Raw genomic sequence first — 14,985 nt, 5'->3', positions numbered from 1 at the left:
ACCGTTAACGCAAATTTTTTCCACTTCTAGTTTTCGTTATTTCATTTGTTGTCTTTAATAATAATAATCTTCTCTACACCCTTGAATAAACATACTTAATATGATCAACATTTTTGCTGTGTATCAATTCACCTTTTTTTGATTCAAATGCTCCAGCCTTATGTGGTTTGTGACATGTGTTGATCTAAACCTCCACTCTGTCTCTAAATGTTTGAAGAATTTTTCAAGTTCGGGGTCAAATTTTGAGAATTTGACCATAAGTGAAAGTTATGGCGTTATCACCCCCTTTCGGGATTACCTTTTTCCAGTTTTGATGATATTCCTCCCCATTCTCTATTTTTTGCAAGTACCCCTCTTCGGTGGCGAGAAACTGTTGGTGTGATCAAGCGGGTGCTGTAAAAACAAAAGCTCAGGACAGAACAGTCACCAGTCATGTACTTCATTCAAAATTAACATATGTCGAACTTCATATTGATCCTCTGAGTGTAATGGTACATTTTAATTTGCACTTCTCAAAACTGAAAACAATATTTTCTTTATTTTACTCCTGTTCTTGTGCAGCACCACCCCTCAGCACATGCCCCTGTTATTTTATCTTACTTTTAAATTGTTGACTACTTCAAGAAAGCGCCCAAAAGACGGGGACCAGTGTTTATCATTACATATCTCCATTTTGAGTGTGGCTGTCTATCATTCCCCTGTTATTCATAGACCTCGGTGGAGGGTTTTTTTTTTTTTTTCGTTTTTTTTTTCTACCTCTATAAAATTAATTGACTTTTTACAGTGACCCACTATGGTTAATAATAACATGTTCAGTCATGAGTGGAATCAAACCTTTTCTTCACTTTAGCATTTAACATTCCCAACCATTTTATAATGATATATTAATCGAAACACAGCTACTAAAACACAATTTTCTTAATGCAAACATCAGTAACTCAAAATTAGCAACCAAAGGGTTCAGTCTGCAGTTCACACTCCTGTGAAGCTACAGCTCTTTAGTCTCTGTCATTCTTCTGTTCTTGCAAAAACAAAACAAAGCAAGACTAAACATCCACCCTTCTTTTACAGGCTGGGTGAATTGTCTGTGGACATTCAATAATCCTAAAGTCGGCACCGTTTTTGTCTCAGTATCAAGTCAGTTAAAACTTTTAGTCGTCAGTCCATCACAGTCCAGTCACATGCATACATCCACACACATTCATACCAGATATTGCTGATAATGGAGTCTCACGCGCAACCTATTCGAGCCTCCATCACCAGCAAGATGACGTCATCATTTTAAAGGAAACAGTTCCTTGTTTGTTTTTCCTTCTTTGGACTGGATTGACTCGCTGCAATCCTTTTAGGCTTCAGGACTTCTCATTCGATTAGTGTCCCATATAAGTGAATTTTCTCCCAAGCTCATTATAATCATGGAGAAAAAAAAAATACTTTGCGACTGTTTTCTTTTTTTTTTTTTTTGCCTGTCCCATTTGGTTCTTTAGCCATCAGAATTGTTGTCTGAAGACCAACAAGGATACCCAATGGATTTACTTTGCCAAATGGATCTTCGTGGCATTGCCGTATTGGTCCATTTGGTCGATCTTTGTTTTTATTATTTATTATATTTTATTTTCAGATGTTACAGACGGGACAGACATGAGTGAGGGATAGGAAAGGGAGCTTTGCGACTGTTTTCAATAAGAATATTATATAGCACTTTAAAGTTCAATCTCTCAGGCCTGGATTAAAGAGCTGATTTGTTAAATCAGGAACTCACAAAATACCAAAATATCCCCACCGGTGGATCACACCTCTCTGATGTTCTTATCTCAGTGCACTGTAACAAAAGCAAAAACAAACATAACCAATAAAACACTCATATAATAACAGATACTGGGGCCCATTGGAAACATGTCCAAAGATCAAACCCTCTTTCTCTATGTTAGAGAAAGAGAACAATCCAAACCTCACTGATAGAATCAACCTAGTGTCAAACAAAACCCAAAAATCAACCAAAACTTCACACACTATATTGTGTAGGCATACAGGCGCCGTAACTCCTTTTTGCACTGACAAAAACATGTTGGATTAACTTAATTCAATAGTGGACACTGGTTGCACACAAATGCTTTGCTTTGACAGAAGCTTAAACAGCTAAGTTAAATCAACACAACCTTTTCATATGCTCTCCGAACTAAAACTCACACCATTCACTCATCATTTTCACTCTGTACCACTGCTCCTTATCAGGCAGTGTGAAGCACAGTACACAATTCAGTGGAGGCCTTAAGCCATAAATAGACATCATGCACAGATATTATTTTCACAACCAAACTGCTTTAGACCCTGTCCCCTAAATCTACACAAATTGAAAAATTAAAAAGGGTAAATTTAACTAAGAAGGAATAAAATATAAATTAAGGTTAAAAATGAAATAACTGTACAACAGACTGGGAAAGAATAAGATAAAATATATAAATTAAATTGAAAATAAAATAACTGTACAACAAAATACACAATATAGAACTATATAAGAATGTATCAACAAAATACACAAGAAGTATAAATAAATATATACACAATAACAGCAGCAGTGATTTAAGTGATGAAGTGAAAACAAAGTCCAGAATCTCCAGTGTGTGTGTAAGAACTATATGTGTGGGTCAGTACTGTGTGGTGGTGTGATTGTGATTGAGAGACCGTATCGCCTGCGGGAAGAAGCTCCTCCTCAGTCTCTCTGTGTTGGTCTTCAGGGAGCGGAATCGCTTCCCTGACCTCAACAGAGAGAACAGTCTGTTGTTGGGATGGCTGAGGTCCTTCACGATCTTCCTGGCCTTGGTCCAGCACCGCCTGCTGTAGATTGAGTGCAGGTCAGGGAGCTCGGAGCGGATGGTGCGCTCAGCTGACCGCACAACCCTCTGTAGAGCTCGTCTGTCCTGCATGGTGCTGTTCCCGAACCAGGTTAAGATGTTTCCCGCCAGGATGCTCTCTATGGTGCACGAGTAAAAGTTCCTGAGCACCTTGGAGGGCAGTTGGAAGTCTCTCAAGCGTCTGAGGTGGTAGAGACGCTGACGGGCCTTTTTCACCACGGAGTTGATGTGACAGGACCATGACAGGTCCTGCGTGATGTGAACTCCGAGGTATTTGAAGCTGTCCACTCTCTCCACTGGGCACTCGTTGATGACGGGGGTCTGGTAGTTCCTCTCCTGCTTAGTGCTGAAGTCCACTATCAGCTCCTTTGTCTTACTGACGTTTAGAAGGAGGTTGTTCCTCTGGCACCAGTTCTCCAGATTCCTAATCTCCTTCAGGTAGGCCGTCTCGTTGTTATCAGAGATCAGGCCCACCACGACGGTGTCGTCAGCAAACTTGATGATGGTGGTGGAGCTGGTAGTGGCCACGCAGTCATATGTGTACAGAGAGTACAGCAGGGGGCTCAGAACACACCCCTGGGGGGCTCCAGTGCTGAGAGTGGTGGAGGCTGAGACATGTCCGCCCATCCTTACTGCCTGTGGTCTGCCAGTTAGGAAGTTGGAGATCCACTGACACATAGATGAGCTGAGTCCCAGATGCTCCAGCTTGGTGGTGAGTGTGGAGGGAATTATGGTGTTAAATGCAGAGCTGTAGTCTATGAAGAGCATTTTAACATAATTCCCCCTTCTAATGTCCAAGTGAGTGAGTGATGTGTGGAGGAGATGAGAGATGGCATCGTCTGTGGAACGATTTGGACGGTAAGCGAACTGTAGTGGGTCCAGTGTGTCTGGTAGTGAAGAAATGATGAAGTCTCTGACCAGGCATTCAAAGCACTTCATCACTACTGAGGTGAGGGCTACAGGGCGATAGTCATTGAGAGAAGCAGGGTGGGGTTTCTTCGGGACAGGAACAATGATGGACTCTTTGAAGCATGTGGGGATCACCGACTGAGATAAAGAGATGTTGAATATCTCAGTGAACACAGGAGCTAGCTGGTATGCGCAGTCTCTTAGGATACGACCTGGGATGCCGTCTGGTCCTGCTGCTTTCCTGGTGTTCACTCTTTTGAAGGCTCTCCTTACTTCATGCTCGGAGATGACGAGCACGTTTCCGGTGCACGTGTGTGTGTCATTTCTCACTCCATCAACGAGTGCATAGGTGCATATGTGTGTTTCTCTTCATTCTGAGTCAGTGCATGTGGATGGGTGTGTTTGTTTGGGTGTTTGTGTTCATCACTTTCCTGTTCTGGTGTTCTGGGTAAACCACGGCCTGAAGCGTGCCCTGGGGTCCTGCCCTCCTCCTTAACTTGACCCTTTCGCTTCTGTAGCTCCTTCAGGGTTTTGATACGCAGCTCAATCGTCTGGATGTCAGTGTCAAGCTCCAGTCTACGCTGCTGCTCCAGCTCTTCCTCTGTTTCTCCCAGCCAAGTCAAGATTTTGTTCAGGTCAAAGTTCAGCTGCTGTCACTGCTGCTCGTTCTGCTTTATTCTCATCTCCTTGCTGAGGTCCTGAGCCTGATTTCAAGTCGTGTGTCTGGGACTCCAAGCCTGATGGGTTCGATAATCAGCCAGCTCCTCCTGAGCCATGCTCAGTTCCTGCTCTGATGCCTTGAGCTCTTACTGAGGGGCAGAAACCTCACAATCTTTTCCGTCCACTTCAGATTGAAGTCCATCGATGTTTTCCTTGCTTTGCTCCACGGCCTTTTGCGGCTTTGCTGTTCCGCTCTTCTCAGAGGTCAGCTCCTGGCCGAGCCCCGACACCTGTGCCTTCAGCTTATTTTCTCCTGGTGCTTTTGTTCATTTTGAGGTGCCTCCTGACCTCAGTTACTCCTCCTGTCTCTGGCACGCCCTTTTTGCTGTCCGATGGTCATTGTTGGTCCGTCACTGTCCTGCACAGTTTTAATGCAGAGTGGTTACGGTCAGCATTGTTTTGCTCGGCCTCACTTTTCATCTGGGCTTAATGGGCGTCTCGTCACAGCTCTGTCAGCTGAAGCTGTCTTTTTCCATATGGCAAGAATGTAAAGAGTGTGTGAGAGGGGTGTGTCCGATCAGGCACAATGCTGGTGGCTTTGCGAATGCCTCGTTTTCCAAATCCAGATGTGTATTTGTCACGTACACAGCAACAGAGAGAACAGTCTGTTGTTGGGATGGCTGAGGTCCTTCACGATCTTCCTGGTCTCGGTCCAGCACCGCCTGCTGTAGATTGAGTGCAGGTCAGGGTGCTCGGAGCGGATGGTGCACTCAGCTGATCGCACAACCCTCTGTAGAGCTCGTCTGTCCGGCATGGTGCTGTTCCCGAACCAGACAGTGATACAGCTGCTCAGTATGCTCTCGATAGTTCCTCTATGGAAGGTGGTCAGAATCGGTGGTGGGAGCCAGGCCTTTCTCAGTCTTCTCAAAAAGAAGAGACGCTGACGGAAATCTCCCCGTGTAGTGAAACGGGCCTTGGATTTAACTCTCTCCGTCTCTGCTGCATGAGATCGTTTTCCTGCAGCACTGTTGACATTTTCAGGTTGTTGTTGTGGGTCCAGCTGCTGTAGCATTTTGGTCAGGGTCACATCACAGATGGTAAAAAAGAGAGCAACGATGGTAGGGGGGAGAGCAGGAGTCCAGGGTCAGCTTGGCTTCCCGGGCCGACAAAGCAGCCTGTAATCAAGCATAAAGAGAAAAAACAAAACAAACACAAAACAAAAACGAACGAACAGGAAAATGATGTTATTGGAAGAAAAAAAAAAAAAAGAAAAAAAAGAAAAAAAAGAAAATGATGTTATTTTGGCTGCATTATTCAGAGAGGGGAGAAACAACGGGACCAGGCCCTGTGTCAGCCTTCTCTCCCCCTTTTTTTGTTTTTTCTCACCATATAATCCACTCATGACCCACCAAGCTGACAGGACATCACAGGTACATGTTAAAATTCTTAAGATCGTGTTTAAAAGCACAAAAATTGGAATTTTCTTTCATCTGGTAATCACTTGTATTAATCAATCAGCAGAAAACATGTCACAATTTGACTTTTCTAACCACTAAATTTGTCGTGTCTTTTTTTTTTTTTTTTTTTAAGTTAAGTTGTTGTCCTGCAACCCAGAGAGTTTATTTGTTAGTAGTGGATAAACTTTATTATTTAACGGCGGATGTATGTTAAGTTTCACTGCTTTAAACTTGCTGGAAAATCTTCACGTGTTCATGGGTGTAAGCTGTTTCTTCATTGCGTGTATGTGCGTTTGTAGATGGGCTAATTTAACGTTTTTTCTCAAACGAGGCATTTCTCTAGCACGTGCCTCTCTCTCACATTTCTCTGCTTGTGTGTTTTGTTTCACCTTTTTGTTGTGATGCTCCGGACGCCTTCCCAACCTCCACAAGTCTGTTGGCCCCAATTTTATGTGTTAAAACTTCTCTTAATTTCTCCTTTAATTCTCTGCTAGCTGCTGTCTTTTCCACAGCTGCTGATTCTTGCTGAGTTTGGTTTCCATTACTATAATTTGCTTCGGCCGCTGTGCTTGTGGGGGCAGTTGGTCCAGGCCCGTAGCCACCTGTATCAACACAGTGAGAGATTTATTTAATATCATTTTCATCACTGTTAAATAGACCAGCAGGCAAGACGCCCACCTTTGCACTGCAGACTACATGCCAGTCTCCCAACACACTCCTCTCTGAGTTTCAGTTTTAAAACCCAACATCATTCACACCCTAGTCATTCAAAACCTTATTTGTAATATTATAATCAGCAAAATCAGAGTTTTAATTACAGGCATGTATCATTATTTGCAAATCATAATTATAAAACTCAAAAACACGCTAAACAGGAAGCAAAGTCCTCTGTGCGCGTCACAGCTCATTTGCATGTTCACACACAGTCTAAAAATAGCTCGCAGCGCTGCAGTGCGCTGTCATCACACACAGGGTCACACAAAGCTCAGACAAAACTCTCTTATTTTATATTACAAAGACGTCTTATATTTACAATCACTGACAGGCCTGACAGATTCAGCACCTAACAAATTTCGACAAATTTAAAATAACGGGTCTTACCGAAGAAAGTCTCACTTTTTTGTAATCAATTAAACAGTATCTGTTTCCTCCAGAACAGCCTATGGCCTGATTTCTAAAATCCCTAACTCAATTTAACTGTGTCCAAAAAAGCACATGACACCGTTTTCAACGATGAGGAGACTCTAACTCCTAGCTTATTTCAGGATGCCCTGTACCCCACAGATAAGCCAAACTGAACTAACCCTGTTCGCCGACAGGTCAAGACCGCGCGTCCACGGCCAGGAGGGAGCGTAACCTCCGGGCTATGCGCTTCTTAGCATCTTCCAGTGCCGTCCTATAATAATTTTCGCCTACACAATTTTGACAAATTTTACCATAACGGGTCCAACCGAAGAAAGATAACTTTTCTGTAATCAATTAACCAGTATCTGTTTCCTCCAGAACAGCCTATGGCCTGATTTCTAAAATATACCTTGCCAATTCCCTACCAAACTACTTGAGCCTTTAACTCAATTCCTTGGGACTCTAACCCAGCATTTCTTTCATACTTTTTAAACTTCATTTAATACTCTTAGCCGACTTTAACTGCATAACACACACACGGGGATCCTCATCAAAATCAAAACAGACACCCACCAGTAATTTCAGTGAGTAGACTTTAATTTAGTCATATCCAATTTGGCACACTTTGGAAATAATTCAACAGGTAGTGCCTTACCTCACATCAGACCACTGGCTTGTGCCTGTCCGTTCAACAACCTCAGACCATCCAAACTTTTAAATTCCACCCCAATACCACAGGACGAGCCCCCAAAATGTTAAGGTTCAAAATATTGGGGATGGAGACAAGAGAAAAAACCACAATAACAACACTGGTCCGGCCGGGTTGAGTCAAACGATGATTTTAATGATCACACACGTGGGAGATGGACACTGATGCAGACAGCCTCAGATCTCAAAATGGTGGAGTATTGCTCAAACTTTTATAGCCTCTGGTGCCTCCACCTTATCATAAAAAGCCTAAACATTCACATGCTTTCTCTCACACAGCGCCTAAGCTACGATCTTGGCTCCCTGTTTATCTGCTCCTGCTGTGATGGGGCAGAAAACTCCAGTATATTCTGTTCTCTTCTAATCAGACAAATAAGACAATAACTTTCTGCGAACAGTATTTCTTATAACTCAGCAGTATAATGCATCATAAAACAATATCATTCATCCACAATAAATCAGCAGTCTAATGTAATGCAAATCAGTTTAACAAATGCAATAGTTATCAGCTTCTTCTAATTCAGGAGAATAATGCAAACTAAAACTACATAATAATTCACAATCTTTAATTAGGGGTATAACATGGCATAAAATAATATTATAATCTAATACTAGTTACCTAAGCATGATATAGCATGTTCTGACTGAGAGATTTCTGAAAGAATTCAAACATACAGCTCTGCTATCACCTCCAACATAAATGAAGACAGACAACTAAACAGCAGTGACGTTTGTAAGGTTACTGAAGTTGGGCTAGCTGGTATATAATGATGTGCTACGTGATCGCTAGCAACACAGGAAGCATGTAAAAAGAAAATAACAATGGACCCAAACTAAACCCTCTTGAACCCTGCAGGTCAGGGAGGCAATGTTAGAGGTGAACTTGTTTCTATTAACAGAGTCCTATGAAATTAGTAAAAGCCATTAAAACACAGAGCCAGATACACCAGCCAAAACCTGAAGTCTATTAAGTAGGATTTTATGGTCAATATTACAGGAAATGATTACAGAAAAAATCCCTGCATTAGAAACCATTAAAAGATCATTACAGACCTTCAAGAGAGCAGTCTCAATGGATGCTGCTTTTAAAGCCAGAGAGAAACGGGTCACAAATCTGTCATTTGCATAGTAAAGAGCTGAACTCATTTTCTAACATTGTTTCTAATAATTTTCTCACAAATGTCAATTTTGAAACAGGCTGATAATCACCAGCAGAGCTGGCATCAAGACTCCAGTGTTTCAACAGAGGAGTGAACTCAGCATGTTTGGAACAGGATGGAGCACAACCTGCCTCAGTGAAATGTTAATGACAGACAGCCAGTGGCGGTCCTAGGCTGTTTGGTGCCCTGGGCGAACACTAATGAATATTGTGCTGAACACAGCCCAAAAGATTCAATAAGCTACATTCAGTAAAATCATAATTCACGTCGGCAGTAATGACACCCGGTTACACCAATCGGAGGTCACTAAAATCAACATTGAATCGGTGTGTAACTTTGCCAACACAATGCGGGACTCTGTAGCTTTCTCTGGTCCCCTCCCCAATCAGACCAGGAGGGACATGTTTAGCCGCATGTTCTCCTTAAATTGCTGGCTGTCTGAGTGGTGTCCCAGAAACGATGCAGAGAGTCAAGTGACTTATCTCCAGCGGGCAACAGTGGATTAGGAGCACAAGAACGACCCCAGTGGCAAAACATCCAAAATAACAATCAAAAAAGAGACGAGGCTTGAAAGCACATGAAGACTTGATTCATGTTGACCTCTGAAAATATAGCACAGAAAGACAAGCAGTCCACTTCAGAACATCACAGCGGCACACAGATGTGCTTTATATACATACATCCTCCCCAATCCAATGTCCTTCTGCACAGTGTCCCCATCAAGACTTAAGGGCCCACCAGCAATCTGGCAGCACTTGTCACCAGTGCTCAATGACATGCAGAGGTCACATTCACAATCCACTTTTGCAGCGATGCTTTCAATAGAGACAGAGAGGGAATTGTTTTATGTTTCTACTGAACTGTTCAAACTAGTATTCACTGCTGGGACATGAAACGGCGAGCCACAGAAGGGGTACACTGGATGGTGTGGGATGAACCCTCAAGAGGACAGCACAGAAATAGCTCTAACAGTCTTGTCAGCAATGGGAAATTTCAGATGCTGCAGAACTGTTTACTGTGTGGCACAATTTTATATGAGTGCTTGATGTTTGTTGTATATTGGCTGCTATGACAACTCAGTTTCACTCTGGAATTAATAAAGTCTCTTTGATTCTGAAAGGGCAGAAATGGCAATCAAGTTGTTTGAAGCAGTTGAGAAAGCAGTTCAGGAGATGGCTAAAGATGGGCCATCAGCTCCATCCACTGAGGATACATCAGGCAGTGAACCTTTCAAGGAGACCTGACATACAGGGACGTCAGCTGCCAGTGCACAGCAAAACAAATTCTGACCTGTGAGTGCTTTAATGCAAAGCATTTCACATTCGATCAACAGACAGCACCCACAGCCACAGAAATTGTGGCAAAAAGGTCACACAAGTTTGTTTTCACAGAAAACTCCACACACATGCACACTAACATGCAAACACACTCAGAACGTGTTCAGTACTGTTACCCAATATTCATTCCTTGTTACTTTCTGCAAATATCTTTGGTTGATCTTTCATCCAGTTGGTTAATAAATTACATGATAATAAATTTGATAAGCTTGAGGTTTGTGTCTACTTGAATTGATAAATGTGCCTTTGGATCGATATGATTTCTGCTTATATGTCAAGGTTAGTGCTGTGGAGAGCAAGATGAGGACCCAAAGGCAGGACTCACAAGACACAGAGGGATAGAGAGGCAGCTGTATTAGTGTAGCAAGCCATTCAAATATAAAAGCACCAATAACCAAAACTCAGGAAACTAGAAACTAGAAACCTGGAACTAAAGCTAGGAAACTGGAAAACTAAGACTGAGAACTTGGAATTACGTGGCGCTCTGCAGAAACACACAGCAACGAAGGATAATGATGAGACAATGGACAGAGGAATACACAGGGTTTTAACACACCAGAGAGTGATGAGGCAGTGGGACACAGGCGGGAAACACAGCTGGGACCAATCTGACAAAATGAGGCAGGGCGGAAGCAAAACTGAAAACTCTGAACCCAGGACACAAGACTGTCAAAGTAAAACAGGAAACATAAGACAGACACAGCACATGGATGAACATAGAGATTGGGGACACTAGACATGAAATGTGGAACACAGAGAGGCACAGAGACAAAATATAAATTCTTGAAACTACAGAAAACAAGTAAGAAACAAGAAAGACAAGGAGTATAAAATGAATAACACAAAATCAGAAAGAATTCAAAAACAGAAAATACAAATCCATGGGTCCTCAGACCCAGTACCTTGACAGTACATATCGGGATATCACTTATTTTAGCATATAATCAACCATTCCATCAAAATAAAGACTTTTTTTGTGGGAAAAACAATGAAATTAGTTGATACTTACATGCTTTTTAGATGTCACAGGAATGTTTGGCTTAAAAAAAACTCATAAAAATGTAATAACATCTCCTGAGATGGACCAAAGCCCATTTAGAATAGTTAGATATGTATGTTACTACATCCAGGTTTAAAATATGTAATTTCATGTTGGAGACTTACAACAAGCAAATGGCAGCCATTCGGTGCAATGACCCCTATAGAAAAAACAGCTGAAGTGAAACTAAAGGAAGTGTTGCTGGTCCATTGAATCATTCAGGTCTGTGCCTTGTTGGACCTCTGTGCACATCTGTCTGCAGAGGGGAGTCTTTCAGGATTGTACGAATAAACAGATATGAATTATTTTTAAACACTTTAGGATTATTGTAGTGACAGAGATGGGAAATGTCTCTGAATCTATTTAATAAATCTATTTATGCTACCCCTGGGTCATTGTATATGACCCAGGGGTAGCATATACAAAGAGAACTGATCCATGAATTGAGCCCTGAGGGAGTCCACATATGAGGGACGATGATGATGACATGAAGCTACTAAAATGTATTCTTATATGTCTGTCAAGAAACCGGCCCAATTTTGTAAACTGTAATGGAACAGCAAACCAGGTCTTTATTGGATCCACTTGCACAGCAGGATGAATCCAGAAGACATAAGGATGACAGCTTCAGGCCAGACCAGGCCTGCAACTGATTCAGATATCTAACTCTTACTATTAACAGTAAAACATATTTGCTGTCAGAGACATTGGTGAAGGCTGATGTTACTTAAATCTACCAATTGTTGTACTGGGGAAGGACCAAAGCTCCAAACAAACCAAAGAAGAACTTTATACAATACAAAACGAAGCTCAACATTGCAAGAAGGACATTATAAAAACAAAAGAAAAACTTAACCAAAGCAGAAAATTAAAATAATCCATCCATCTTCTTCTGCTTATCTGGGGCCGGGCCGCGGGGGCAGCAGCCCAAGCAGAGAAGCCCAGACCTCCCTCTGCCCAGCCACCTCCTCCAGCTTGTCCGGGGGAACACCGACGCGTTCCCAGGACACGCTGGAGAGATATAATCTCTCCAGCGCGATACTTTTTGATTGAAATTGAATATTACTTAAACTCTCTTAAATTAAATCTCTTAAATTAACTTCCAATAAAAAAGCTTTATCATTGATTGAAGTTCATTCAGAAATGTTTAGCAAATGAGCTGTCACAACTTTCAAGTACAAAGTTGTTATGAAGTCTGTCACATTCCCCCCCTTTTTTTCTTTTTTTCTTTTTTATCCTTTATTTATTTATCCTTCTTATTTCATTGTACTGTATATTGTTACTCTTATTTGCCTTGTATGCCTACTGTACAAACTGAACTGGAATGACTGACTGTTCGCTTTATAAGTCCAACAAAGTTTGGGGAAAAAAAAAACAAAAACCTCTTCGGCCGCTCCCTTCTGCCGTATTTTGCGGCAAAATTATCCACACCCACCGCCGCACTATGAATTGTGGGATATATGGGACCACGAAGCGTGCACCGGACCACGCTTGATATTTGGGGAAATCGACGGCGCATTTGGAGTATGCATTTGAAGCACACTTTGAATTGGGACAGCCGTCGTCGCGTGGCGGTGACGTAACCGCACTTGAAATGCGTACTTTAAGCGTGCAGTCTCTTAATTGGGACACAGCTTGCGTGTATTTAAGTTGTGTCTTCTGTCATGGTAGTTGCTGGTTCGTCTGTGTTGTTTCCCCTCGGTCTCCCTGCATCTCTCCATGTGTATTTCCCCGGACCTCCCTGCATCTTCGTTTCTGGTTTGTTTTGTTAGTTTTACCCAGTTTAGGTTCCAGTTTCATGTTCCCAGTGCCTTTGTTGTTTGTTTTTCCCTTCGTTAATAAACACTCACCTGCACCAGAGCTGCCGCGTCCAGGTCCTAAATATTCCACACGGCTTGACCCGGCAAACCGTGACATTTCCAGTGTTTCCAATCTCTTCCCCTGGCCTTATTGAGCTGATTCCTAAACATTGCATCAGCAGCTAAACTGCTAGTCCACATTCAAAAAACAGTGGTTTTATCTGGCCCCCTCCCCAGCAAGACAAGGGTTGATATGTTTAGCTTGCTGGCTGTCTGAGTGGTGTCCAAAAAACAATGTGGGCTTTCTAGATAATTGAGAAACTTTCAGGATTAAATCTGGTGTTGTTAGGAGAGACGGCATCCATCCCATTTTGGATGAAGCAGCTCTTATTTGTAAAAACCTGGTCAAATATATGAAAACGTCCAAAAATGTGCCCTAAAGGCTGATTCTGTTCATCTGGACACAGCATTTTCAGTGGGAGAAACGTTTCATCACTCATCCATTCTCTCTTGGCTCTTGACGGAGGCGGTCGCACTTTCTCCCTCTCCTTCTCCCTTATCTTTCCTGCTTGGCTTCTCATGTCTTGTATAGTGTTGCTTATTCTCCAACCCTAAGAGAGTCTCCCAGACTTGTTCTCTAAAAACATAAAGAAGAACTATGGATTTTATCAACTGGTCTCTTAACACAGGGTTTGTACGCTTTTTTCAGGGTCAAATTCAAGCACTTTTTAAGCACTTTCAGGTCCCTTTTCAAGCTTTCCCAGCACATGCCCCCCCCCCCCCCCCAAAAAAAAAAGAATGCATGTTTCAATTCGCATCACCTCAGTAAGACCATGTGAAAATGAAAACAAATCATCCTAGGTGAACTTGAACACCTTTGTTCCCCTTTTGTTAAGTAATAGAGAAACGCACCACACAAAAATACTGTAGAAGGAAACGGTTGCCTTATATACAGAGTGTATAAACTCAAAATGCACATTTCACTTAAAAATTAAGATTTGACAATGTGAACAAATCAACCCCAAAAAAAGAGATAAATAAGTCTTCTCATCAGAAATTGATGCTTTTTTCCTGTGTGACAAAAAAAAATGTCACACAGGAGCCTGAGTGCTGAAGATATCTACCTATTCAAAACCATGGTTACAGGGTTCTGGTGGATCAGAGCTGGCTTGGCCCTGACTTATCGAAGAATTAAGAAAGCGGAACCGGCTGTTCAAACACCTCCAAGGCTGCCCGCTGGGATTGGAACGATGTAAAAAGGCGTGAGTTTGTCAAAATGGGCTCATTGAGTCAGCACGGAGAAGATCTTGGAGAGGCTACGGCTGCTGTGAATACTCAGAATAAGATCTCTGACTGCAGACTGGATACATCTCATAAGGGCTCGCTCGGAATAACATCTCTGGGCGCAAATTGGATGACATCTCGGGGAGGCACACTGCCGTGGGTTCTCAGAAATCGGCTCCTTGAGCACAAGAAATGACAACATCACAGAACGCAAGTATGGCGAAGCTCGCAGTTCTCCAACGGGAGATTGAGAGACCAGTGTTGGACTGTAGAACTGCTTTGAAATTCATATGAGCTGTTCGCACTAAAGTAAAAAATACCATCACTTATGCGGATACCCCTTTGGCGCCAGCTGCGGTCTCGAGGCTGGAGCTGAACAACAACATCCTGATAACGACTGTGTTTAGTCTGTTCCTTCCCATTCCATGCAAGGCCACCTGGGTTGGCTGGAAGACTGTTTACTTAGCCTGGCAGGGCGAAGGACACTGTCTCAGCTGAACTACGGACATGCACACACACACACACAGACATATACACTGATATGCACACATTCATCCACCTCCCTTTTCAAACGCCTTCAACGCTTGTTCCCTTCCGATGTTGCACCCTTTACCCATCCCTGTTGCTTGTCATGTGTTTCTTTGGTGTAGTA

This window comes from Astatotilapia calliptera, chromosome 3 (assembly GCF_900246225.1).
Source record: "Astatotilapia calliptera chromosome 3, fAstCal1.2, whole genome shotgun sequence".
Lineage (NCBI taxonomy): Eukaryota > Metazoa > Chordata > Actinopteri > Cichliformes > Cichlidae > Astatotilapia > Astatotilapia calliptera.
Note: the sequence above shows the minus strand (reverse complement) of the source record.